This window comes from Python bivittatus, unplaced genomic scaffold (assembly GCF_059951505.1).
Source record: "Python bivittatus isolate LINGU-HERP-01145 unplaced genomic scaffold, Pbiv_v1 ctg000340_np1212, whole genome shotgun sequence".
Classification (NCBI taxonomy): domain Eukaryota; kingdom Metazoa; phylum Chordata; class Lepidosauria; order Squamata; family Pythonidae; genus Python; species Python bivittatus.
The window spans coordinates 7769141-7795464 of NW_028277056.1; the positions used below are offsets into that span (position 1 = coordinate 7769141).

A 26324-nucleotide genomic window follows, 5' to 3' on the forward strand; every position below is an offset into this window, starting at 1 on the left:
TTGGATGAGAGGTCACCAGGGAACAGAGCAGTAGGTCAAACCAGCAAGTCAAGAAAAATATACTGGAAAAAGGCCATTACAAACCACTCCTGGAATATTGCCAAGAAGTTCATTGGAAGCTTGATTCAAAGAAGATCTTACTCTCCACTCCTCCATGTGTTATGGCTTTCATCACAGCAAACATCAGCACTGCATTGTTGTCTCCAAACTGGCACCCACCAGATATGCTGGTCTCCAACACCCGTAAATCTAATCAGCACCGCCAACCGCTCAACGCATCCAGAAGACAGGAAATCGGAGAAAGGTTGCTTAGAAATCATGGAAGCATCAACCCCATTTGCCTTGCAAGAGCTTAAACGTTCAATATGTTCGTGAATCTGACCTTCTGCTCTCTCCTCCCTGCCTCTCTTTTTCTGGATGTGTGTGATTGCACGGCCACATCGATAAGGACCTTGGTCCTTGTTTGAGCAGACGTGTGACAGAGGAAAAAAACATGCTGAGGGGGTGGTGGAAGGAGAAAAATTAGGAAGAAAAAAAGAACTTAGATTGCTGGTTGCTAATCTATGGGAAACTGAAGACCGAGAGAAGGCCAAACATGTACTGGAAAGGGACAAAGGAGATTAGGCATGAAATGCTCTCTCTGCAGTATAAATATTTACTGAGATCCTCTGGTTGCCACAGATACATTGCTTTGCTCTGGAATGCCACATCAAGGTTGTCAAAATGCTCCAAGTCAGCTAGGACAACTGTCCCCCACCCCCACTAAGGCTTCTGGAGGCCCAGGGCAAGGAGGAAACCAAAGGTTTTGGAGGCAGGGTTGGTGAGACCCCACCTCAAATATTGCATCTGATTCTGGTCCCCACCCTGTAAGGATTTAGACAAATGGGAAAAAGAGGTTTGGACAACAGCAATGAGGAAGATGGGGGACTAGGAACTATGAGCTGTGAAGAGACTCTGAAGGAGCTGGGATGGTTTAACCTTCAGAAGATTGAGGAGGAATACAACCACATTCTTTATGTCTGAAGGGATATCACGCAGAAGATGGGGAAGACCTGTTTTGCATCATTCCAGAGGCCAAGACACAATGTAATACTGTGGAACCAAGGTCCAGGAAGGCTGATTCTAATTCTTATTAGTACAAGGAGGCTGACAGTAGAACCAATTACCTAGAGCAGTATTTCTCAACCTTGAGAACTTTAAGAGGTGTGGACTTCAACTCTCAGAATTCCCCAGCCAGCCATGCTGGCTGGGGAATTCTGGGAGTTGACATCCACACCTCTTAAAGTTCTCAAGGCTGAGAAACACTGATCTAGAGAGATGGTGGGCCACCCATTGTTGCCTACATTCAAACCCAGGGCCTGCATTTCCAAGATCTTAATGGCCCCTTCCAGTTCTCTATTCCAAATACTGGATTTCTATATATTGAAGACAATGTTGTGCTCTCAGCAACCTAAAACCCAGGGTCTGTGTGCTTTCCTAAGTTAGAAGCATGGAAAGATACAGTAATATGCAGCCTTGGTTGGGCTGAAATTTCCCCTTCTCCCATAACAGAACAGAAACCTGATGAAAGGAAGCTACTGTTAGGATTTTGGCTACCGAGAGGAAACTGTTTTGCAACCAAGAAAAGCCAAATTATGAACGACTTGTCCTTCCAGAAATATATAATATTCTTGCTAATCTATAAGGCTAGGCAGAACATAAAATCCCACCTCCAGACCCCCAGGGTCAATTGCTACCTCTCTACTTTTCCCCAAATCACGCCATTTTATTTTCCGTTTCATAAGGACCAGAAACTTGTTCCTTTTTTTTTTTGGGAATGGGGGCAAATGTGTGTATAGAAACACCCACACATTCATTAGGCTTAGCATCTATCTAAATCCTGTACTAAAAGCACCGCTGTGTCTTTAACAGCGGTTAGCTGCAGAATACTTAGTTATCACTAATGCATTCCTTCTAGTGTTTATCTCAAACGGCTTGTCAGAAGAATAGCTGTTTAGCCACATCAGCTGATAGAGGAATATAAGCATGACCTCACCCTTCAGGCTTCTTCCACATCACTCAGAAAATTCAATCAGGAATTCAGTCTTAGCCGGACTGATATAGAGCTGATCTCAAAACTGTGTCTTTACTAGTTAGGGAGGATTCTCCAGGATATTGCCTAGGCAAAGGAGGTCAGCATCCAAGCATCCCCTTTTTCTATGGCCATGTAGAGGGAATGGATTGGTCCTCCTGTCCCCCCCCCGCCGCTGCATGCAGCATGAAATAGCCACCCAGAAGCAGCAATGCAGCCAGCCAGAATATGCACCGTGCAGAAAAGCCAACATCCAAGAGTTTCCACCTCTGCTTTCCAAAGCTGTTGGCTCCTCCAGAAAGGAGAGGAGGATATAGAAAAGAGCCTTTTTAAAGGGTAGAAATTCAATGTTTCCAAACATGATTCAGCCATTTGGAAGGAGATGTATATAGAAAAGAAGTGGAACGTGAGATATTTCAGCAGGGGAGAAGATGCCCCCCTTGCGGACCACTGCTTTCCAGCTGCAAATTAACCAGATAGTTTTGATTTTGAGTTGGTATGCATTATTCCATTTTTATTTTTTTTTGAGAGTTCAGGGCAGCATAACTCTGGCATCTTACCTTCACAACAATCCTGTGAAGTAGATGAAACAGAAGGCGTGTTTGCCATGAGACATGATGCCATGCTTAGGATAAACCACAGTTAAGAGACACTTGGCACAGGGAGAAGCCGTTTGCAGGTTCCTCTCTAGACCTCTGTTGCAACTGACCATAGTTCATCTCCTTCCTTCCTTCCTTCCTTCCTTCCTTCCTTCCTTCCTTCCTTCCTTCCTTCCTTCCTTCCTTCCTTCCTTCCTTCCTTCCTTCCTTCCTTCCAGTCTGAGAACCTCCCCCACAGTTCTGTAGTCCTTATTTTATATTTTGCATGCCTACAGGGTGAAAAATAGAGCCAGGAGCAACAGATACTGCAACTCAGCCTTCCTTCTTTTTCTGTGCATATAGGTTGAAACTGGGGGGACATGAACTACAGATTGATTTTTCTTTCTCCCTGCTCTGTGGCACAGCCGATGTAAGTCAAGTGACTGCAAACTTTATGGACAAATTAAGTGTGGTTACGGCAATCCTTTATCGCAGTTTAACCATGGTTGGAATTCACACGTCACACAAGGGAACAAGGTCAAAGAGATACTAACCGGTTCAAGGCAATCCAGCGGAAAACTTCAGTGGCTTTTTAACTGTAACACCCATATTTTATGGTGCTCTTTTTCCCCCTTGTTTCCCACTTTGAAATTATAGGAAAATGGATTTGCCTAGCCAGAGGAGTCTACTGTGGGGGAGGGGGGTAAATAAAAGTCAACATGGGAGCCAGAACTATGCTGTTGAAGCCCCCACCCCCTTTTTACATGAATTCATGTTCTGACACATGTAAAAAAGAGCCAGGGCTTTGATTGGATGACTGTGGCAGCCATCTTGACTTTACTGACTCCCCGTGGATGCTCTTGCCAAGGGGGGGGCCTCTAAGAGCCACAAAAAGGGGGGCATATGGGGCCCTGAGCCATCCCACCTCTTCCTTGCCCAGTATTACCATCCCCAAGCTGATGACCATGTTCCAATAGATTTAGCACAAAATCCAGGCAGTTTATTCTCCACCCATCAAGCTTGCTAAAGAATCCTTTGAAAACTTACAATGCTTTAAAAATAGCCACTGATTTCATTCAACACGCAGGCTAAGAGAATGTGCTGCAGGAATTGCAAAGTCCGTCCTTGATATCTCCTAAGGATCAAAGAACCAAAGAAGGCTCCTGCTCGATCAGGCCCCAAGCCAAACTGGACTCCCAGATTGACCAGCTGGGTGCTTTAGGACCTCTCTGAGAAGGAGGTCCTCAGCAAGCACACATCATTGAGCTTGTCATGGTATGGAGGAGAAGGACGACAGAGAGCATCTCAAAGAAGAAATGCAAAGGCGGTTAGGTAAGCATTGGCTTAGCCCTGAAACAGAGGAAAGGGTGAGAAAGAAACTCAAGATTGCCCCACCTTGATTCTCTTTGGTATAAATGGCATGGGACCAGGTTATTTGAGGGACCCCACCCGTCCCATCAGGTCCGGCAGAGGGGACATGTTGAGAGTCCCACCGACAAAGGAGTGTCATCTGACGGGACCCAAGAGAATTATAATGCTCTCAAAGCTTAATACAATTACCAAATTAAAAAATAAATAAAATGTCAGCTATATGCAGCTCCCTAGTGAGTTTGTATGAGTAGCAGCCCTTATTTCCAATATTTGAATATTTCTTAGCCTGTATGTTACCATATTTCTGTCAATATAACAACCATTACCAACTATTGCAAATCTCACAGCACTCCTAACATGCTCACGCTGAGCTGTTCCACCTACGTTAGGAAGAGAGATCCTTCCAACAAATCTCTCCCTTTTGCCCGAGAAACCAAGGAAAATTTATCTCGGTCACCAGCCTTAATCCTTTTCTCATTAAGCATCCGTTTTAAAATCAATCCTTACAAGTGCCCTCTAATTAACTGGTCACCCAAGGAGGGTTTGGTTTTTAGCCCATTTTAAAACCCAAAGGTGGAAAAACGTCAGGGAATTTTTTTCCTGCGTGAGAATAAAATGAAACAAGGATCCAAATATGCTTTTCTTTCTTGGAGGTCTGCTCTTCTGCCTCTTTTGAAAACGTAGGCAGATTTTATTAAGTCCATAACTCAAAAGCGCCAGTTAATCAGGTAAGATATCTTTAAGTAGGCAACAGCTCCAGAAATTACCCGGATAAATATTGCAAACGCTCTGGAGCGCTCCACAGAAATAATGCAAGCTTTCCGAGGAAAAGCGAAAAATATATAGATACAGATATATAGATCTATAATGAACAACGTAGAATCAAAGAGTATTTTTATTTTATTTCATTTATTTTACAGGATTTCTATCCTGCCCCCAGCTACTGACTCTGAGCCAATATTACTAAATGAATACCCACCATTGAATTGAATGAAAAAGTGACTTCCAGAATGCAAGAAAGGCAGGATATCCACCAGAAAAGACCTATCTTCTGGCCCACTTGCTCTGACCACACATGGGAGGAGGACTTGTACAGACCATCTCTAGATTTCTAAACACAACAGGCAGAATCATCTCCTACAAGCCCAACCTAATATTTTTCCAAGGTAACAGTTTGTTCTGACAAATCTAGGCAGCAAGCTACTATTATAGTTATTACGAGGTAGCAGGTTACTACTATAGCAAGTTCCATCTCCAAGATTATGTGGAATACAAATCCCAGTTGCTTAGACCAATATTTCTCAACCTTTGTGTCTGTGGATTTCAACTCCCAGAATTCCCCAGCCAGCATGGCTGGCTGGGGAATTCTGGGAGTTGAAGTCCACACATCTTAAAGTCGCCAAGGTTGAGAAACTTTGGCTTCAACAATCACCCAGGGCTTAGAGGTGATGGGAGTGGTAGTCCAGGGTTGATAAAAGGTGAAGCCATGCGTGCTTTCAAACTCGTTCCCAAGTGCTCCAGACCCCACACATACAAAGCACCCCTTCGATGCAATTCCAACCATCCCCTTTTTTTTCAGATTTCTGGGCCAACCTGAAAAAAGATGCAGCTGCTTTAAAGAGACAATCCTTTAAAGTTCAGGCAACTCTTCAAGCAGCAGCAGCAGCATTTATTTTCAAGCTTGTGGAAAAAGTTTGACAAAGGTAGGGATACATGACAAATAGCACAGAGGTCCAAACAAATTCTTCCACGTTGTTTTCCAAGTCAAGGAGGGGGGGAAGCTTGGGCAAAACTATTTAAAAACATTTCTAGTTATCCCTCAAATAAGAGTTTTCATTAGCGCTGCTCCAGCCCTTGAACGAAAATAATTTTTTCCAGACTATTTCCCCAGATGGCTTTTGCCAGACTCCCAAGCCTCAACGAAGCCTTTTTGAGTAACAACAGGGAGGGGGGTGGGGGTGGGGAATGGCACTTATTTACTTGTCTGTTGGATTTATATAGCCCCCATCTCATATATATGACCCCAGAAGGACAATTCAGTGCTGGAACAGAAGCAAAGGGGCCAGGTGAAAAAGAGAAAATAATTTGTTGCTTAAAAAAGGGGAAATTATGTGATGAAATAATTGCCTGAAAAGATTGGTGGGATAGGGAGGGGGAAGGGAAGGAGGCAGGCAGGCAGGCGGAGGGAGGGAGGGAGGGAGGAAGGGGGAGGCTGGATGAAAGGAAGGAAGGAAGGAAGGGAGGGAGGGAGGGAGGGAGGGGGAAGGAAGGCAGGCAGGCAGGCGGAGGGAGGGAAGGAGGGGGAGGGAGGATGGAGGGAGGGAGGGGGAGGCAGGATGGAAGGAAGGATGGATGGATGAGGGAGGAAGGAAGGAAGGAAAGGAGTGAGAGGGAGGAAGGGGGGAAGGAAGGAAGAGAGTGAGAGTGAGGGGAGGAGGAGGAAGAGGGAGGGAGGGAGGACCTGAGTAATTAGAGATAGGCGGCCTACTTGGGTGTAGAAAAGAGTACACTCTTAAGCAGCTTAGAAAGTCTTTCTTACATTCAAAAGTTTGGGTGCCAGATGGCTACCTGCGATGCCTGGCTGAATCCGAAGGGCGTGTGTGCATGTATACATGTGCAGGCAGGTGTATATTCCAGACTTCCATTTTTTCCTGCTGGGAAAGGGTTGTTTTAATGCCAGCTACTTGTTTGGCATTTGAGACCCAACATACTTCCTGCCCTGGTCTCCATTTCTTGGGTGCTTCAGTTTGGCTCCTCAGTTTTTTCTTCTGGGAAACAGGTATTTTATTATGCTCTGGAGATTCAAAGGCAGGGCTTGGTATTTAGAGGTCAGACGCTAGTCCCGTTCCCAGTTTCTCAAACAAGAGGCTTGCACGAGACCCTACCCCCTGTGACCCCGTGGCTGTAGCTCAGAGAAATTCCTCAACTCTTGGAAAGCCTCCACGCCTCCGATGTTGGAGGACTCCCAACCTAACTATGAGGTCAACGTGGACACCAGAGACCTACGTCTCCTCCAAGGCTCCAATACTTTGCCTTGGATTTAGGGGAACTTTGTCTATCACACTTCTTGTCTCTATTCTACATCACATCCTGGCTTGGCTCAGATACTGCATAACTAAACAAGCAAATTGTAGTTTGAAAACTGTGGCACAATTCCTGTTATATATGAACAAGGCCACTAAGACGTGTTCCTTTTGGAATATTTTAATTCTAAAGTATTTTTAACTAGTTTTCACGCAATGGTTGGACAGTTTTTTACGATACTTATTGTTCTATTTTATTTGTATGTTTTATTAATGTGAACTACTTCAAGTAGCATGAATTATTATTACTAGCATTAGTATTATTATATCCTGATATATAAATGTTGTGACAGCTAAATATAAGAAGTGTCCCATAATTTATGGTTAAAATAAACCATAACTCAGCATGTGTGTACGTATCACTGACACTAGGTCAGTGAAGTTTGGGCACATACCCAGCTGCTATGATTTGCAAATCATGGTTTAGTGATTAGTATGTTGGGTGAACCATAATGTAGTATCTGGTCCAAGATTCTACGATGTCAGAATAATGACCTGAGCAGCAGGACATCATTTCATAGCTAACTGAAATGATGTACTTGCAGGAGAACATCTTCTGCATAATTTACGTGAAGATGTCATGCCATGTATGTCATCATCTCGATCTCATCATGGCTTGGCCTAGACACCTAAGAACCTGTTGTGCTTTAATCATCCAGCAACCAAACCAATCCTTTCTTGGTGCAATGTGTGAAGCTAACTATATCTCAACACACACAGGTGTGTCTGTATGGTTGTGTCTTCAACTGTTTGGAGGAAGGGAAAGATACTGGCTTCTCCAAGAGGTACTCTATCGGCGTCCTGAAGGTTATACCAAAATGTGTGGGCTTTAACACTCCGTTCAAAGATTACAACTGAACATATAGAAACTGGAAGGCTGTGAAATTAGCTATCTAAATTACACAGTGTTTGAGGGTTATTATAAAGAGAGAATTTGCAGTTTCAAACGATACTGTTCTTGTAGGGCTCTGTAAGCACTTACTGGCTTCTCCAATCTTGATCTGTCAACCGTTACATTGCACTGGCTCATCGTTACACAAAACAGGGAGGAGAATTCATCAGTTTCTGGCACACAAAATCTTGATCGCTTTCAAAGAGCTTGCATGGCCCTCTCCAACACATGAGGCCCTCCCTTGGCAGCATCTGCAGTAGTTGCAACAGCCACTCTTCCCACTGTGAATCTCCCCCTCCCAAATGATGTTTGATCTGCCACTCCCCTAGGGGAAGCTGGCACAGATGGAAATGAATTCTTTCAAAGCAAGGTTCCCGCGGAGTTTTCTTTAGCGAGATTTATGGAGAGGAAAGGAGGGGAGGGGTGGTTACAAGGTTACTATTTTCCAGTTAGAACTGATTTATCCCCTAGTACTTTTTGAGCTTCTTTCCAACAGCCTTGCGGTGAATTTGCTATCAGAGAACCTTGCAGCTGGTGGTCTATATAACCTTCTCCTGCATCTCTAACAGTCTAGGAACCCAGCCATCTGTAATGGTATGTGGGAATGACCTTGGGAGACAGGGGGAAGAGCCACAGCCAGGAGAACGGTTGGATAAGAGGCAGCTGAGCCTGCAGAAGGAATGGGGACGTGGCAAACATCTTAGAAGGGACCCTCCCGACTTTCTTGGACTGTAAAAATGAGGGGGGAGAGATGTACTTTCAGACTTGTAAGATTCTGTCAATGTAACCTTACAATAAGGTAGAAATAGTTCACCTGGGCATGCTTCTTGTCTGGACTACCTTGCAAGGCCGACATCAATCAAGAAACTAGGGAGGGTCCCTTCTGAGACATTTGCCATGCCCCATTCCTGCTGGGGGCTCAGCTGCCTCTTATCCGACCCTTCCCCTGGCTGCGGCTCTTCCCTGTCTCCCAAGGTCGTTCCACATACCATTACACCATCACGCTATGTGTACCGGGGAGATGCTTTAGTGACTGGGAAGGTGGAGCCTGCTGGATGAAAGGTGGGATGGGGGAAACTCCTCTTCCTTTTGCAAACCCTGGCCCCCTCTTCCTGCCTTGGTGAAATGCGTGGGTTATGTAATACTTTCCTTCTTATCTTCCTGAGGAACATCTCCCCCTTGTGGGAGAAATAGGCATCTCAGCATCTGAGCATTTAGTTGGCTGTAAACTAGTCATTGTGGTGATGATGAAAATGATGATGATGGAGGAGGAGGAGGAGGAGGAGGAGGAGGAAAAAGGGAGATTAAACTCCATAGCAGTGTTTCTCAACCTTGGCTGCTTGAAGATGTGTGGACTTCAACTCCCAGAATTCCCTAGCCAGCAAAGCTGGGGAATTCTGGGGATTGAAGTCCACACATCTTCAAGTGGCCAAGGTTGAGAAACACTGCTCTATAGCATCATCTCCTGGCCCTGGTAGCTTTGAGATACATAACCAAAGAAAGGAGGAGTTGGAAAAAAAACACCCAATTATAATTTAAATATTAAATTTGTTACAGATAAGTAAAACTTCCTTTTAGCTTAGGTAGTAAATACCCCAAAATAATAACAAGTGGATGGAATAACGCATTTGGTCTGATTAAACAAAAATGTATTAAACGTCAGTACCACGGAATGTTATAAAAAAATAAGTTGCGCTTTTCCTATCCACTTTGGGAGGCACACAGCAGACGCCTTTTTCAAAGGGCCCATAGATTCCAATGCAGGGATCTCCCGTTCTGGTTTCCCCAAATTTACACTGGGAAGAACAGAACGCCTCTGAAGACGGCCATGGGAAACGGTTTCCATATCATCCCAAGAGAACTGCATGGATGTGTCACTGGGAATCAAGCTCATGTTGAGGGCATCTTTATTTTGAAATTAGTTGCAGTCCTATAGCAGCAGCACCTGGTTGAACTTGAATGATCTTGTAATGGAAAGGAGACCACCAGGAAACCCTGTGGTTGAAACCTCTGGAAGAAGCCAACAGCAAACCACTGGTGCCCTCTGCCAGCAAAACTAAGGGGCATTTCTGTATGGTCACCAAATGCCACCCAATAGCCTTATTTTGTGACATGTCAGGACCTTACTAGCACTCTCTCCCCACTGTCCCAATTTTGGCAACTCATAATCAGGGAAAAGCACAGAACATTTTTGCTCACCGCTCAAGGTTGCAGCAAGGGCGAATGAGATAAAGGCTCCCTTTACTCTCCAACAGCTGATAGGATGATAAGCCCATTAATAAGTAATTATCGCTATGCATACTGCCTGGACCTTCTTGGACCTTCCTGTTTGTGGTCTACGCACGCATGCAAAGAAATCATTGTGTGTCCAGGTGGGGCTTAATCAGATAAGGTTGCAAATCAAGCTGGATTAAAAATCCCTCATTTCATTCCAATGGTCTGCTTTGAAATAAAAAAACACAGAAAGGGATGACAAAGATCAGACCATGGAGCTCCTGCTTCTCAAGTTTATTCATGCTGTGCTCATTGTTAGTTTCAATCCAAGCTCTTTCACCAAGGAGTCAAAGATTTTTATGCTCATAACAACCCTGAAAGGTAGGTTAGGGTCAGAAGTAGAAACTGGACCAACATGTTTCACGGTACTTTATCTCTGAGCAAAGACTGGAATCTTCACAACTCCAGTTCAGTGCTGTGAGTTTTATATCCAAAGCCATACGTCTGATAAACCCACCCACCCACTATTCAGAAGGTTTTTCTTTTAGGCAAAATGAGTTCAAATCTACAATATGCCACCCCACAACTTCCTTTGAACTAAAAAAAAAATCATTTTCAGTATGGATCTATCCACTGTAAGTGTTTGAAGAACCTCATGACTACATATTACATAGGAGAAAAATGGGAGTGGGGCACAGGATGGAACAGAACAAAGAACTATCTTATGCACAAAGCTGTGTATCAAATCAAATCTTTATTACGGTCATAGACCAGCATAAAAAGCTGTGTATGTATCCATTATTTATAAATCCTTGCAAATTAAAAAAAAACAAAAGCATCAGAACAGATGCTATCTTTATATATGTAAACACACACACACGAAATATTAATTTATAAATATTAATTTATAAACTGTGTGTGTATAGAGAGAGAGAGTTGATGCACATTTGCCTTTTTAAAAAAGTAATGTCTCTATAATTAAAAAAGAAACTAGCACATTAAAACAAGAGGTGGACTAGAAAGTCTTCCAGATGAAGCTTCTATTCTCAGAAAGGGATTTGTTGCTGCTGTTCTGTTTTTTCCCCTTAAAAAAGAATAAGTTTTTCTGGTATTGTCATGAATCATTTTTTTTTTAATTTGTCCAATGCATCTAAAAAGTAAACATGTGCATTTTGTGTATGAGAGGGCGAAGGGAAAAAAAAAGTAAAAAGATAACAGGGATTCTTGTAAGTCAAAAACAGACAGAGATCTCAGGTCCCAAATCCCTAGTGTGTCCAGTGTTAAAGATGGGAGATACTACCTGATGGTCTTGAAAGTTCAGCTATGAGCCTTGCTTCCTCAATGCCTTTGGTCCAGTTATGTCCTTGGCTTCAAAAAGAGGTGAAACTTTTATTAAGATGCCCAGCATGATTTGCTTCTCCCTGCAGCCTGGCAACAGGCAAACACACCTCCTTAAGTACAAAACCCCTTTGGGGTCATCTTCCCCCCTCTCGCTCTCTGCTGAATTCTATTAAACACACCGCTGTTTTAGCACACAAGGAACATTCAGTATTTTGCAGCTCACGCTAGAAGTTCTTGCAAAGAGCACAAGAAGATTGGCACCAGGACACCAGCGACATCTCTACTGAGCTTGGCTACAGATAGTAGCCTTTAAGGGTTTGGAAGCAATTGCTTTTAAAAAAAAAATGTTGTGCTAGACTAGAGATACAGTTCGTGGATTTTCTGGTCAAAATTTAGTTTCCAGAGTGAAGAAGAGAAACAAATTGTCCTGGGTAGATTGGACCACAGTGGGACTAACCAAATATTCTGCTTTGGAGAAGAGCATTCAGAGGCTGCTGACCTTCCACAAACATCTCCATGGGGTTGTTCCTGACAGTGGGTGTTCAGAGGTATGGGGGGGAGGCAGTCATGCAACACTCTCCCTTTTACACACACACACACCCCAGGGCTGGATTAAGGCCAACCAATGCCCTAAGCCCAGCCCAACAATGGCACCCCTCAACAGAAGCAAAACTCTCACGCCATGAGACGGAAATGAAGGTGACCTTTGACAACTTCAAACCAAACTTTTAAACTGTAGTCCCTCCTCATGCCAAAGAAAGCTTTGTTAACAATGCAGACTAAAGTCGAACACAGCAGATAAAGACAATTACAAAAAAACCTGACTAAACTCTAGCATGGCAGTGAAAGAGTTAAGGGTATAACGGGGGGGGGGGGAATCTGTGGTTCCCCCCTTCCCTTGGTGCCTTAAGTGGAGGCTTATTTTGCTTAATGGTTCATTCAGGGCTGCATACACCATCTTTCAGTAGAGACCATATTTCCATTTCTTCCTTTCCGTTTTTCCCCCTAAACAAGTTCATCCTGCTTTCCCCACAGCATCCTTAGTCTCCTAGCTATTTGCTTAATTCTCCTTAGATTTTTATCCACCTCCTCAATTTTCTGTCCTCCTGCAAAACATGAGATCCCTTCACTAATACTTCTCTCTTACCAGTGGCTTCTGCTATTCATGTCTATAAGGACTCACATTCGGAGAACAGAGCTCTACTAGAAGACTTTATCTCAACTTTCCAGCCAGAGGTGGTCCTTCAAACACACTGGATTATAATCCTCAACCAGATTATGAGAACTGGAATCCTGCACATCTGGAAGACACAATTTTGGAATAAGGTAGCTATCTATGACATCATTTGGCTAACATAACTTGGGTCCTAGGTACACCGAGGGGCATCTTCTCTAAACAGGATCAGCCTATCCTTGCATTTGAGTCAAGAGGCAACGTTTCAGATTTCTTCTCCCAAGAGGTATGAGGAGTAGGGGTCCAAAAGGCAAACCTTCTCAGTTGTAGCCCCATCACTCTGGAAGAGCTTACTCCAAGAAGCCAATATGGCTGCTATTATTATTACAGGTAGTCTTTGGTTAACAACCACTCCTTCAGCGACTGTTCAAAGTTGCAATGGTGCTGAATGACTGGTACTTATGACCGGTCCTCGAAGTTCTGGCCATCCCAGCACCCCTGCAGTCATGCGATCGCAATCCGGGCACTTGGCAACTAGCTTATACAGTTGCAGCGCTCCACAGTCACATGAGCGCCATTTGCGACCTTCTCTGCTGGCTTCCCACAAGCAAAGTCCACGGGGAAGCCGGCAGGGAAGGTTGGAAGTCACTCCTGCTGCTTTTTCTCATGAGCAGATCCACTACCGAGTACAAGATCCCAGGGATCTCATACTCTGAAACGCGTGCTCATGCTGCAGCACCCCCTCCCCCATCCAGCTGCACTCGTGTGGTACAGCAGCACCCCCTCCCTGCACACACTCATGTAGCACAACAGCAGCACCCACTCCCCAGCCTGCATGCACTCAGCCCAGCACCCCCCACCCCACCTCACTCCGTAGTACTCACCCACTCACTGGCCTGCTTGCCAGCTGCCTGGGACTTGCAACTTCCTGCCGGCTTCCCCATTGACTTTGCTTGTGGGAAGCCAGCAGGAAGCTGCAAGTCGTGGTCACGTGAGGTCCTTGCTTAACGATCCACAACCCTTGCTTAATGACGGCAATGCGGACTGCTAGGCTTGCTGTCGCTAAATGATGCGGTCACATGATGTCGCACTTTATGACCGCATCACTTAGCAACAGAAATTCCAGTCCCAATTACCATCATTAAGCAAGGACCACCTGTAATAATATTAGTATGTTATCTGAATTTATAAGCCGCCCAACTCCAACATCTGTCTTTAAGAGATCAGCAAAAGTAGTTTTATTCCACTGGCCTTAGCACTTTGCAGTTAAAATTTTTACTGAATCATTTATGTGGCACTCTTTTGACATCAAATTCTGAGAATTTTGGAAGGATTTCACTTTAGGGAAGTTTATGCTGTTCATTGATTGCTAACCACCTAGAGCTGGGTGGTTGCATGAATATTTGCGCGAGATGTCACGTGAATAATGAAAGAAATAAGCAGAACTCCATTCTTTACCTTTAAAAGCCTTCTCCTATTATGAATTTCTTCCTACCCACACTTTATGAAGTCAAAGTTGAGGGTATGTAGAGCAGGGCCTTCGCTGTGATGGCACCTACCTTTCGGCACTTCCATTAACAATAAATACAGCTCCCTGTCTTCCCTTTTCCCTTCAACAGATCGTTTAAATTCTCATTGTTTTCTGGGAGTTGTTGCTCTTGAGTGAGTTTTTGAATACTTTAATATCGAGAGTTGTACCTCCTGCCTTTTGTGTTTCCTACTTGAGCTTTTTTCTAGATTTTATTTTATTATTTATTCAAGAGAAGAGAAAAATCCTAAAAATAAAGCTTAGCAATCTTAGTGTAACCACTATTATGGTTGACACTGATATAGTCTTAGCTAAGCTCAGGGCTAACTAGGATTCATGATTAACTAGGACTGAAACGTTTTAAAAGCCAGGTTAGCATTTTAAGCCAGAACTGTGAATATTAACCTAGCCAGAGGCTGGAGGAGACCAGAGAAACTATGAACTGACACAGGGGAGGCTAAATAAATAAACATGTAGATAACTCAGATTTTCCCACCATCTTAACCTGGATACCCAAATTCTTTGCAGAATAATGGCATAAAATTGCAAAAAAAGAAAATATCTAGCATTTAATAGGCGCCATTGGCCTTTACATAGTCTAGATCTTCTCACAGAAATATACAGTTACAAATAACTTCTCCTTAAAAAATTTCAACACGAAGGAATCAACCACCTTTTCTGGATAATTGTTCCCACTGTCAATCTGTTCTTACTGTTAAGAAATTTTTCCTAACTGAAAGCAAAATCTTGTAATTTAAAATTATTATCCGCCTCTAGGGTGACAGAAGTCCAATCAACGCAGAATAGAGTAGAATTGTTATTTCCTGTGATTTTTGAAATGTTAATGCAGCTATTTATCTTCTATTTCTGTTAATGCAGCTAAAATTGCATTTGTCTTTTTCGCAGCCCCGTCACAGCACTGGCTCATATCCAGTTTGTACTTCTACTCCTAGACAAGAGGGCAAATTAAGACAATGATTCTATTGAGAGTTTTATGGGAAGCCACCAAGGCATTATCTGCAGTGATTGGGCCTCTTCAGTTCTCATGAAGTTGTGTGATGGAATGGAATTATGAAGGCCAGGCTCAGGGAGATAAACATTTTCTTGGGAAGATTGATGTCAGGCCTAGCCCAAGGAACTCCAAGAGACAATGCCAATTCAGTCCAGCTATGTTTATTAGCTACAACCTCAAGCAAGAATCTTCCCAGACTAAAACCCCAACTCCCAAGTAATGCCAGCCAGAACACTGTGAATTCCTCAGGGAGGTGCCAGTCTCATCCTCTTGATCCTCCCACGCGGTTCTGGCAAGCTAAGAAAATGTTTATCTCCCTGAGCCTGGCCTTCATAATTCCATTCCATCACACGGATAGGTTTTCTCCTACACTTTCTCCACTTCAGAACTCGATTTTTGGTGCTGCAAATCTGGTTCTTCTGCTCTCCCTTGGCGCTGTACCCAGCTTGAGTGGGCAGGAGACCAGTCCATGGGTGCATTCCACAAAGACGTACCATGTGAAGCTTTCTGCAGCTCCTAAACTGCAACTCCAGAGACCAAAAAATCAAAGACTTGTCTAGAGAGCCTCACGGGCTGTTCTGAGCACATTGAACATTTCTCAGGGTCAAAATGGAACAGATCACGTCACAAAGCGGAGGAAAAAGAAGGGGCAGTATTACGAGTGGGATCCATCTGGAATCCCAGCAATTTGGCCATCTTCCCCCTCTTCAAACGGCTCCAATCTTATTTAGCCATTCTAGAACTGTGCAGCAATTTACAACAGAAGATTTCTATACGCTGCATCTGTAAGAACTGGATTTCTGATTTTTTTTTTTTTAACTGCACAAATTAGTCTGCGTCCTTGGGACTGTGGAAGAAACATGGAAGCTAGTCCTCCACCAAAAGGAGGAAAAGGGAAAGGTGAAAGAGAGACTTTTATTCCCTACCTGCTTCAAACAGCAAGCAAGCCTAATGTAAGAGACTGTGGGGAGGCTGAGAAAGGAGGGGAAGAGAAAATTGGCATAAACAATCAAGAGATAGAAAGCAAGTCTGCTAATACTTTATCTCATAATTGGCAACTCAGCCAAGGTGGCGAGAAACCTGGGAAGAAACATTTCAAATCATTTCAAGAGTCTGCACCTTAATGATATCACTATAAACAAGGCTGGGAAATTCCTCTTCTAGTTTCCAATACGGCATCTTCCCCAGACTAAAATGAAAGACGATCTACTGCAACCTTGCTTCATTGACCTTGCCCAGCTGCACGGGGCTTGACATCTTTCCTCATGCCCTTTAGGGCTGAAGCATGACAAGTTTGAGTTTCCAAGACTTGCCTCTGCATCAGTCTGAATTCAGTGGACTTACAAAGTCCACATATCAGGTCCGCTAATAATCATCCCTTCCTCCTGACAGATGAGTACAAGAGTTAGCAGCAGGCAAGTCAGTTAGCAGCTCATCTCATTAACAGCAACTCAATCCACGTGGAGAGAAATCTGGGAAAAAACATTTCACATCTTTCCAAAAGACACTGCCTTAATGAGTTTGCTATCAATGGGGCTGCGACATTCCTCTTACTGTTCCCAATCTTCTGTATTTACCCCCAGATTAGCATTCAAGATATCTTACTAAAATCTCTGGGGTTCTGGCTTGCTTGATTTTGCCTAACTGAATGGAGTTTGATATTCAAATCATTTGGAAAAAAGGCACCATGTCTTCCAGTCTTTTAATGGGATATTTTTGGGGGGAAGGTTATGCTAATGAATTCTGAAGTCCACATATGCTTCAGTTAGACTCTAAGCTGGACATGAACAGCCAGGATGGGGAAAGGGATGTTGAAATCACTGTTGATAGGGGAATGAAAATGTCAACTCATGGATGTGCTATAAAAGAAAACAGGAAAAAAAGACAAATTCCATGCCTAGAATCAAGAGAAATGGAATTCAGTATAAATTATCTCCTGATAGAAATCTGTAGTGAGACTGTTTTTAGAATACCAGCTGCAGACATGGTAATCGCATGCAAAAAAGTTATTGTAGAGCCTGAGAAAGAAGGTGCAAATAATGGGAACTAAAACCATTAGGGTACAGTATCTCTGCCAAAGGTTATAGTACATCCTTTATAAGAAAAAAATGCAGTAGTTGGGGCTTTTCAGCTTCGAGGGAAGATGAGTAAGGGGGAATACGATAGAGGTGTCTAAAATCACAGATGGTTTAGAAAATGTGGATGGAGAAGTTTACTCCTCCTCTTCCACAGTGTTAGAATGTGGGGTCAGCAGCTAAAATTAAGTGCATGGACATTCAGAATTTCTTTATATAGTACAGAGGTAAACTGGTGGATTAGCTGCCACCAGGTGTGGCAATGGCCACAACCACCATAAAAGGAATTTAGACAAACTGATGGAAAATTGGGCTTTCGGGGACCAGTAGAATTACTAGATGACTTCCTGAATTATGGGTAGCATATCTTAAATATCTTCTGCTGGGGAGCAACAGTGAAAGATGGCTTCTAAAGTGTGCGATGAGTGTCTTAAATATATCTAGTGGGGCACTGAGCATCAGAGAAATGCAGGGTTCATACCTGATGCAACCACCAGGCTTTGGTCAAAGGTGGTGATGGTATAGAAGAAACAACAGCTCCACAGAAGTCATAGGGTAAGTCCAACCTCTAGAAAAACATCCAAGTCTTTTCAGGTAGCATCTGACGGAAAAGGAATTCCTGCCCAGGACTAGGAAAAGCCAGTTAGGAAAGACAATATGGTAAGAGTAGGTGCAGAACTTTTGTAGTTTTCCACTACGGAATCGGACTTCCTTGATGGTCTCCCAAAATGAAGGCAAGTATCAGACTCCTGTGGAATTAGACTGGGCCTCCTGAATACAAGGCAGCTCTTCTATTTCCTGGCTCCCAACTAAGCAGCAGACTCATGAATAAAATGAAGTGGAATCAGTTTTCATTTACAGATTAAAAAAAAAAAAAAAGATTTCACGTGACACAGCAACTTGTTGAAATCCTTGCCCTTACGGCTTTGCTGGATCCAAACGAAATGTCAGCCAGCTCGGAAAACCTCGTGGTTTTGCTGCATCAGCAAAGACGACAAACTTTCACAAGGGAACTCCAAGTATGATAAGGAGCCCTGTCTGGTTTGATTTGGTTTTTTTTTTCTAAAGGGTCATCCATCGCTGAAAAAGCACAGCGAAAGAAAACATGTACCACTAGCACAGACTTACTCAATAGATTTGCTCTGTTGAAGCACGCTCAGGGTCACCGTGGCTGGCTGCAAATGAAAAAGGGTTGTGGGGGCTGGAAATGAAGCTGCAGGAGGGACACCAGAACCACAGCAAAGGAAAGGGAAATGAAAAAAAATTAAGGGTACAAATTCAGGGTTGCCCACTGAATTACAATTACCATTCACGTACTCAAAGAGAAAGCCAATTTCAAATGTTCTCCAGAAGGTCCGGAAAATCTTTGGCCTTGGGGCTTCTCTAGACCATTCCAAACTAGCCTTAAAGTCTAGACCGGCACAACTTGAAGCTCATGAAACTGAAGAGCTGTAGTCAGAAAGGCATCAGTCACAGAAATGCCCTCCTGGTCTGCACCCAAGAACAAGAGAATTGTCCAGTACAAGAATCCAGCTGTTCTAATATGACAAAAACCAGTCCCTATTTTAGCAATCAGAGCAATAAAATGAAATGCATGTAGAGAGGGGCAGATGCCATAGTCACAGGACATAGAAAAATGGTCTCAGAAGTGTAACCTCAAAGCCACTGGAGAAAGGTCTTGGGGTGATTTGACTTTGTATTCACATCCCCACAATTACCAAATCACAGAAGGAGCAGTTCCACCAGATTCTGAGCTAACGGTTCCTTTTGGAAGATGCATCCTGTTCTAGCCAGCACACTTCATATACAGGCTTGCCAGCCTGATGCTTTCCAAACGTGTTGGGCTGTAACTCCTGTCTTGAACACTTTGGCCTGATAGTCGGAACGATGCAATTTGTTGGCCAACGTGCAAAAAGTTACACAATGGTCCTATCTAGATTCCAAGATGGCTTTTTCTCCAGATACCTGTTGACCATCCTTAAGTGACCTGTTGACCTCGTGCCTGTCTAGCCAACGTCTTGCAACAGCCGCCCAGTTTTCAGTCTGTGCAGTTAAGATTATCATCAGGGAATGCTCTACACAGAACCACAAGCCAACTCCTCAAGTTCTGCCAACCCCATAATTGCAGGAACCCATGCTGATTTCTGCTGGAACAGACATTACATATAGTTTAACTTTTCCACTATGCCACTGAAATAAACAAGCTTCAAACCCAGCTGTGGGTTAAGTAGAATAATCAACAAAATGTAGTTCCTGGAAAAAGATCATTTTGCTATTAAAGTAGTCACATTAATTGAAGAGAATGCAATGGCAGAAACTTCATATTCACCAAGACAGGCTGATGCCGGATCCTCCAGATTGCAGCAAATGTTCATGCGTTCTTCCAAAATATTTGCTCTCATTTGCTTTCTCTGAAAAGACTTGATATATCTCTCCTGTGCAGAAACTTTTTGTTCTTTGGTTCTACACGCAAACATTTCCAGCCCACCAGCCAGTAGATGAAATAAATTCAACAACTGCTCCTCACTTGACTTGATTGGCTAAACATTTCTATATTGACATTCTGGTTTACAATTAAAGTGAATCCAATCCTGTCAACCTCTTAATTACTGCACAACTCAACCATTTAACCTCACACTTAAGCAAGAGTAAGAAGTCACCTTTAGATTGATACTTCAAAACATTTTTTCAGTCTGATCACTGTAACTCTAGATGCTAGTTCTAGACAAGGAAAAGAAAAAGTAAGCTTGCTTGATTTTGCAAAACAGCCTCTGGGATATTTTTCTCATCCTCCAAAGGATTCGTGTTTCATTGGAATTTTACCCTTAGAAAACTCAGAGCAGATTTGAAGGGGCTATCAATGGCCCCTACAACGTTTTTTGCATTTCTCTCAAATGTTCTAAAGAGCTCTAAATTGCTGACATATTAATGATATGGCTCCAAAATGAAATGCTGAGATACGAAAAGGTTCTCATCAAACTTCATGGAACCGGCCTCAATAAAATTCATCTGGATTGTTTCCAAAGAGGAACGCTGATTCAACTTCACAATCAGGTAGAAAAGACTCCAGAATCAAGACATCTGAAATCACAGTGACTACCAGACATTAAAGCAGACCATGATTAAACAAGCTCCTAAACCCAGCCCTGGTAGTACTTGGATGGGAAACTGCCAAGGGCCCCCAAGACCATCCATTAAACTGGAAGCTGCATGTTGTATCAATGGAGTTGGCAGGAGTTGAACTCAATGCAAGGGTGCCTTTAACAAGCATCAGATGACTCTAATCATGCCGATGTACACACATTTTAATGGGACTAAAAAAAAGGGTATCCAGATATACTCTTAAGCCAGATTCTTACCCAAAAACCTAGTTCTTGGGTTCAATGGATCAAAGTAGGTAGGTTTTCCTCCCTTATTATTATCTGACCATCAATCCTATCCTGATTACTTGAATTGAATCCCACTGAATTTAGTGGGATATAACCTAGATGAACTAAAGAGAGTACATAACTTTCTTCATCAATAATGCAATACTGTGACCTATCCTTAAGGTCTAAGAAAGAGGATGGACGTTCTGAAAGAAACCAGCACGCAGGACTGCAGAAACAGGAACAACATTAAGCAAGTATACAAACCATATCTGCTCCACACATTTGGATCTGACACTCTAACACACCCTTTTTCCTAAAGTCCTCACATAGTTTTCTCATGCTCACATATTGTCAATTTGTCAAGCAAGCTGTCATAATGCAGTTTTGGAGTAACATTTCCCAATTCTGTCCTTCGGCAGGGAGGGGGAATTAAAAAAAAAAATTCTAAGCACAGTAAGAAAAAAAAAATCTAGGGAAGACTCGGGACTGAGGCTTTATTGTTCTTCTTTAAGGACAATAAGGGAGGAAGGAAAAGAGATCAGATCTCATATAAATGAAAGAAGCACTTTTTAGCTCACAGGAATGACACATACGAGATCAACATGATATCAAACTGCATGTAACACAAGATTAGCTTCGGGGGCCATTGTGGCAGTGTTTACAAATTTGGGGATGTCAAAGAAAAGGGGATGTCTTTGTTCACCCAGCTCTCGTGTCATGCCATTCCCCCCCCCCAACCCACCCATGAGAAGTTTGCCAAGGGACAAAACAATGTCAGTTACACAAGGGAAACACACAAATAAATCTCTGCGGTCATAACAAGAAGCAGCAGCTGGAAGGGATCGGCGTTGGGTACATGGATTCGATTCCAACTATCCTCACACAGCAAAGGAACTTGGCTCAGGGACCAATGCCAAGTAATTCCACAAACTGCGGATTACACAACACCCCACTGCCCTATGCATTTCTACTCCTGAGGTAAGGCTGCAGAGTCTTCCACTCTGAATAAACATGATTTGTTTTTCCAGAGAGAGCTTTGATTTGACCCTTGCATTTCATCGCAAGATATGGGGCAGAAGGCAGGTTAGTAAAATCCTGTTTGCCTCCTCATTCTTGCTGAATCATCCCCCCTTCCAAGTAGTTATGGGGAGCAGAACTCCTGGGCGTTGGTCCTAAAGACACAGTGTGAAAAGCTACACTGGTTCCCAGTGAAATGGATTCTAACTTTGGCTCCAGACCAGGATATACTTAACTAGAGGATGAAAAGTGGCCGTGTTAGCCCAGAGAATGAAAGGAACTTATCTGCCCATGAACTTTTTTCTTTATTAAAGTATAAAAGCAGCAAAGGTCTTTTTTGAAAGGCAAAAGTTTCTTCCCTGAGGATCAGACATTTTAAACGTCAGCAAGAGAAGAGCACTGAGAGGTGCATTAGAACAAGTCAGACCCCTGGGCCCACCTCGCTCGGCATAGTCTATGCTGTCACCTCATTCGGCATAGTCTTTCACCTTGCTTGGTATGGTCTACACTTCCTAAGATTTCAGCCTTTCCAGCTTTACCCCAAGAAGTCTGGAATCACACATCTTAAAGTATTGTCACTCAAGTAGGCTCAGTCTACTGAAATCAATGGGACCAACTTGCAATAGAATAGGGTGCTGAGTCAACTTTCCAAACCTAGCGTCACAATCCGCCTTTGGGTTCCTGCACCCCTGCAAAGTCCATTGCTGAGGGGTGCCCTCAGCCTTAAATCTGAAGAGCTACTGTTTTAATTTCCCACAAGCACAAGAGAGAGACCACAGGGTTATTGTGGGAAATTAAAAAGGTGTTAGGGGAGCACAAGTAAACCATCCACCTATGAAAAAGGGAACTTCCCAGTTTACTAAAGCCCTTCCCTCTTCCCAACTTTCAGGATAGAGTCTGAAATGTATTTATGACTTGGTCCCAAGAACGCTGATTTCACTTGACTGACGGATAACAGGGCCAGTTTAGATGTTACTCACCCCTTGGGCTGGCAGAAGAAAAACATTCTTAGGCTGACCTTGCCCAAATGAGCTGTTCTCCAGATGCATGGAGTTCAACTCCCATTATTCTCCAGACATCACAGCAAAAGCTGAGAATCTTGGAAACTGAAATTTACACATCTGGAAGCTGCCTTGGTGGGAGAAAGCTGTGTCAAACCAACACAGCTTGCAGGGTGCATAAGGTTTTAAGTTCTTTATTGCATTCACAGCCTCTGATACAAGTATGATTAATCAGCTTGCAAAGAAGACACCTAGCACCACCAGCACTGGTGTGCAACTGCTGAACACCCAGTCAGGGAATTTGGCTGAGCCAAAATTGAGCATTCCCATTTCAAGTTTCCTAACCCAAGCACAGTGCAGAGTTCTAAGTGGAGGGAAACAATAATTCCTCTCTTCTGTGATTTCAAGCAGCATCTCATTCCATAGGAGAGAAAGGGGGGGGGGGAATCCTACTATCTAAAGAGACCCATTTTATATTCTGAAATACCTACCCCTTTTTATGTGACACCGGAAAACCTAAAATATCCCTTCCTAAAATTCAGCCCTATCAGAAAGACAGGTTATGCTGTCTGACACCAGGATTTCTGAGCCCCTCAAAGACATCAAGACACCCCTGCTGAAACACTCTGCAATTCTTAGAAGTTGTACTGAACGCAGAGCAATTCCTTCCAAGTTAACCAAGAGTGTTCAGATCACAGCTGCCAGCTTTGAGAAACTCAAGGCTCTTTCTAACAGAATGAAAAGATCCACTGAGAATTTCCCTGGGCTGTTTTAAGAAACCAAGCAATTCTGTGCTTCGCTCTGTCAATGTTTGCTCTTCTCTCCTCAGCAAAGCCTGTCTCTTCAAAGTCCCCCTTAGCAGTTTAAGAACTGGTGGCCAATTTCGGTGAACTGCATCGGATGGCCTTTCACCAAAAGAAGGGAACCACCCAATGTACCGGCATAGCTCCTTCACTGCCAATTTATTATTTGCACAGGGTCAACTGGAAACCAACCAAAGTTGGAGGGGGAGAGAAGAATATTTGCAAAACTGAAGAGAGAGAGAGGAGGGGGGGGAGGGAGACTTTTGACCATCCTTCAGACATCTGCAAAGCTGGCTCCCTCAGGAGCAGAAACCTCTACATTTCCTGAAATTTCCTCTGTAAGGAATGCATGTTGGACTGCAACCTTTTTAATACACTCAAGTCAAAAGGTACCTTCCAAGTCAACCTTAGTAAAGCCAAATCCCATCATATTCGCAGGGGTCTCTTTATGGCTAAGTATTCCTACAACTGTAGCCTCCTTGAGAAGACAGAAGGTGAGATCACTTGAGTAAAGACCAAAGGCGAGACCTACTCCAACCAAGCGAGCTAAAGACAGCTCCTTAAGCTCCACCGAACTCACTGGGCTTTACTCCAGAGTAGGCAAACTTGCAACAGGGAGCTGCTGAAGAAGCTGATTTTTTTTAAAAAAGAAAACCTCACACGTCTACCAGTGTGACTCTGACTTCTGTCACCTCTGGAGAAGGAGGGAAAGGAAAACCACAACCTTCCCGTTTAGGAAGATTTCCGACATCAAAGCAGCAAACAATGAAAGGATGGAGAAGAACAGAAGACCGACCAGGAGCAGGCTCTATAAGGTGCCATAAATTCACACCCGTTTCCCCCAACAAGTCATCCAAGGTGTCATTTTCTCCCTTCTTCCCCCCCCCCCCCATCCCCACCCAGCAATCCATACCGCCATCCGTTCGTTCCTCCAGCGGCCCAGACGCTCCCACCCCAGCATCTGGAAGGGAAAAGAAAGAGGGAGGGAGTCGAGAAGGAAACGCCGCCCGATGCGCTTTCTGCAGCCAAGTCCCCCTCGGTAGGGATTCTGCCCGCGCATCTCCTTCCCAGCCAGAAAAAGGTTTCCAAAAAAAAAAAAAATCAGGAGGAGGAGGAGGAGGAGGAGGAGGAGAAGGAAGGAAGGAAGGAAGGAAGGAAGGAAGGAAGGAAGGAAGGAAGGAAGGAAGTAAGGAAGGAAGGAAGGAAGGAAGGAAGGAAGGAAGGAAGGAAGGAAGGAAGGAAGGAAGGAAGGAAGGAAGGAAGGAAGGAAGGAAGGAAGGAAGGAAGGAAGGAAGGAAGGAAGGAAGGAAGGAAGGAAGGAGCAATGCTCGGATGAACTCCGGGCTGAGAAGCTGAGGAAGGGGCACTGCTCCGAAACCCAAGGAATGGGGGGCACCAGCCTGAATATTCCCACGACTTCTACGACTTTGGGGCGATCCCGCGTCCGAGAACCCGGAGGAGACAAAGCTTCCCCCGCTGCGACGCCAGCAGAGGTAGGCTTCGCAGCCCCAGACAGCCAAGTTGATTTAAAAACCAGAGAGAGAAAGGAAGGCCAGAGCCCCGTCCATCCATCCATCCATCCATCCGTCCGTCCGTCCAGGGGGCGACGCCACTCACCTGGTTGGGCACTGCCGCTCCCTGCCCCTTTGCAAAGAATAGAAACGGAGAAGCCAGGTTTGAAAGCAAGTCACTCAGACACGGGGGAAAGCTTGGAGCCGCTTCCTTAGGATGCAAACTCTGGACTGGGGGTCGGGGCTCTCTTTTTTGCTCTCCCCCCCTTTTCCCCTCCCCACCAACCCACCCACTCCCGCCCCCTTTGCTCGGGAGTTAGTTGCAGCCGCTGCCCCGCTTACTGGAAGCAGCAGGAGCCGGGAAGAAGGCGGCCCCGGACTGGGATACGGCACAATGAATTGCAGCGCAAGGAGAAGCGCTCCGCCCTTTTGCCCGCTTTGCCATTACATCATCCTTCTGAAGGTTCGGGGAGGAGGGAACAGGCGGCGGGAGGGAAGCCAAAGCGAGCGGGCCTTTTCATTGGCTTCCCGTAGAGGGGCGCTCCTCTGCCACGTGGGTTTCTGGGATATAGAGTTTCGAGGAGCGATCCGCCAGGCAGGCTGATTAGGGTTTCTGAGCGCGATGAGAACTACAGCGCCCATCAAGCTCCGCGCCGCGCAACCTCAGAGGGAGAAAATACCACAAAGACGCGGACGGAGGGAGAGCCTTCTGCTCTAGAAGCGAGCCCGCTCTTCGAGCGGCCATATTAGCCCAAGCAGTGGCAGCTGGTGGCAGTCGTAGACTTCGCGGCGGGACTCCTGAAGAGCGGAGAAGAGGCCCGGGGAAGCCGTGCTTCGTAGGTCGGCGTAGGAAGGAAAGGGGGTGAGTGTGCCGACTGGTTTCTCCCAGGGGGAAAAAGCGCGCTTGGCCTTCGGCGGTGGGTGCGAGGGCCAAAACTCCTCAATTGCGTTTCGTAATTCCTCCTCTCTGTCTTCCCCCTCCCCTTTGCAGGTCCTGAGAAAGAGGCGCGCGCGGGTTTGGAAAGGGCTGGCGCGTTGCTATGGTAGCCTGCAGTCGGGTCCCGGGCGCGCGTCTTCTCTCCACCTCATTCTTAGGGGTTCCACGCGCGCCTTCGGTCGACGGCTCGCCCGTAGCCCCGCGGCGAGCTCGTTCTTCGCAGATCGAAAGGCTCTGCGTTCGATCCCCGCCGCGCCCTTCTCGCCGCTTGCGCCTAAGCTCAGGGCGACGCTTTTCTCAGAGGAAGGATCCGCGGCTGTGGATGATGGGATGTGGAGCATTGCT

The 26324-nt window shown here is 44.6% G+C and overlaps 1 protein-coding gene and 1 long non-coding RNA gene across 9 annotated transcripts in view; one reads left to right on the forward strand and one right to left on the reverse strand.

Moving 5' to 3' along the window:
• RAB30 (RAB30, member RAS oncogene family) overlaps nucleotides 1-25424 on the reverse strand; it is a 50647-nt gene extending 25223 nt beyond the window's left edge. The window contains exons 1-2 of one of the 8 annotated variants that reach the window (XM_088140507.1): nucleotides 25385-25424; nucleotides 25149-25175 (exon numbers count right to left, since the gene is read on the reverse strand). The gene's annotated coding sequence lies outside the window, so the exon portion shown is untranslated. Of the gene's footprint in view, nucleotides 1-141; nucleotides 167-219; nucleotides 396-17820; nucleotides 17843-24444; nucleotides 24568-25148; nucleotides 25316-25384 lie in introns of those variants that run through there. The other 7 variants (XM_088140511.1, XM_088140513.1, XM_088140506.1 and 4 more) reach the window with 7 other exon arrangements.
• Nucleotides 2626-15801, forward strand: LOC148216041 (uncharacterized). The gene is made up of 3 exons (XR_015796073.1): nucleotides 2626-3981; nucleotides 4941-5186; nucleotides 12701-15801. It is a non-coding gene; the product is annotated as an uncharacterized LOC148216041 (long non-coding RNA).
• Nucleotides 25425-26324: the final 900 nt, after the last annotated feature.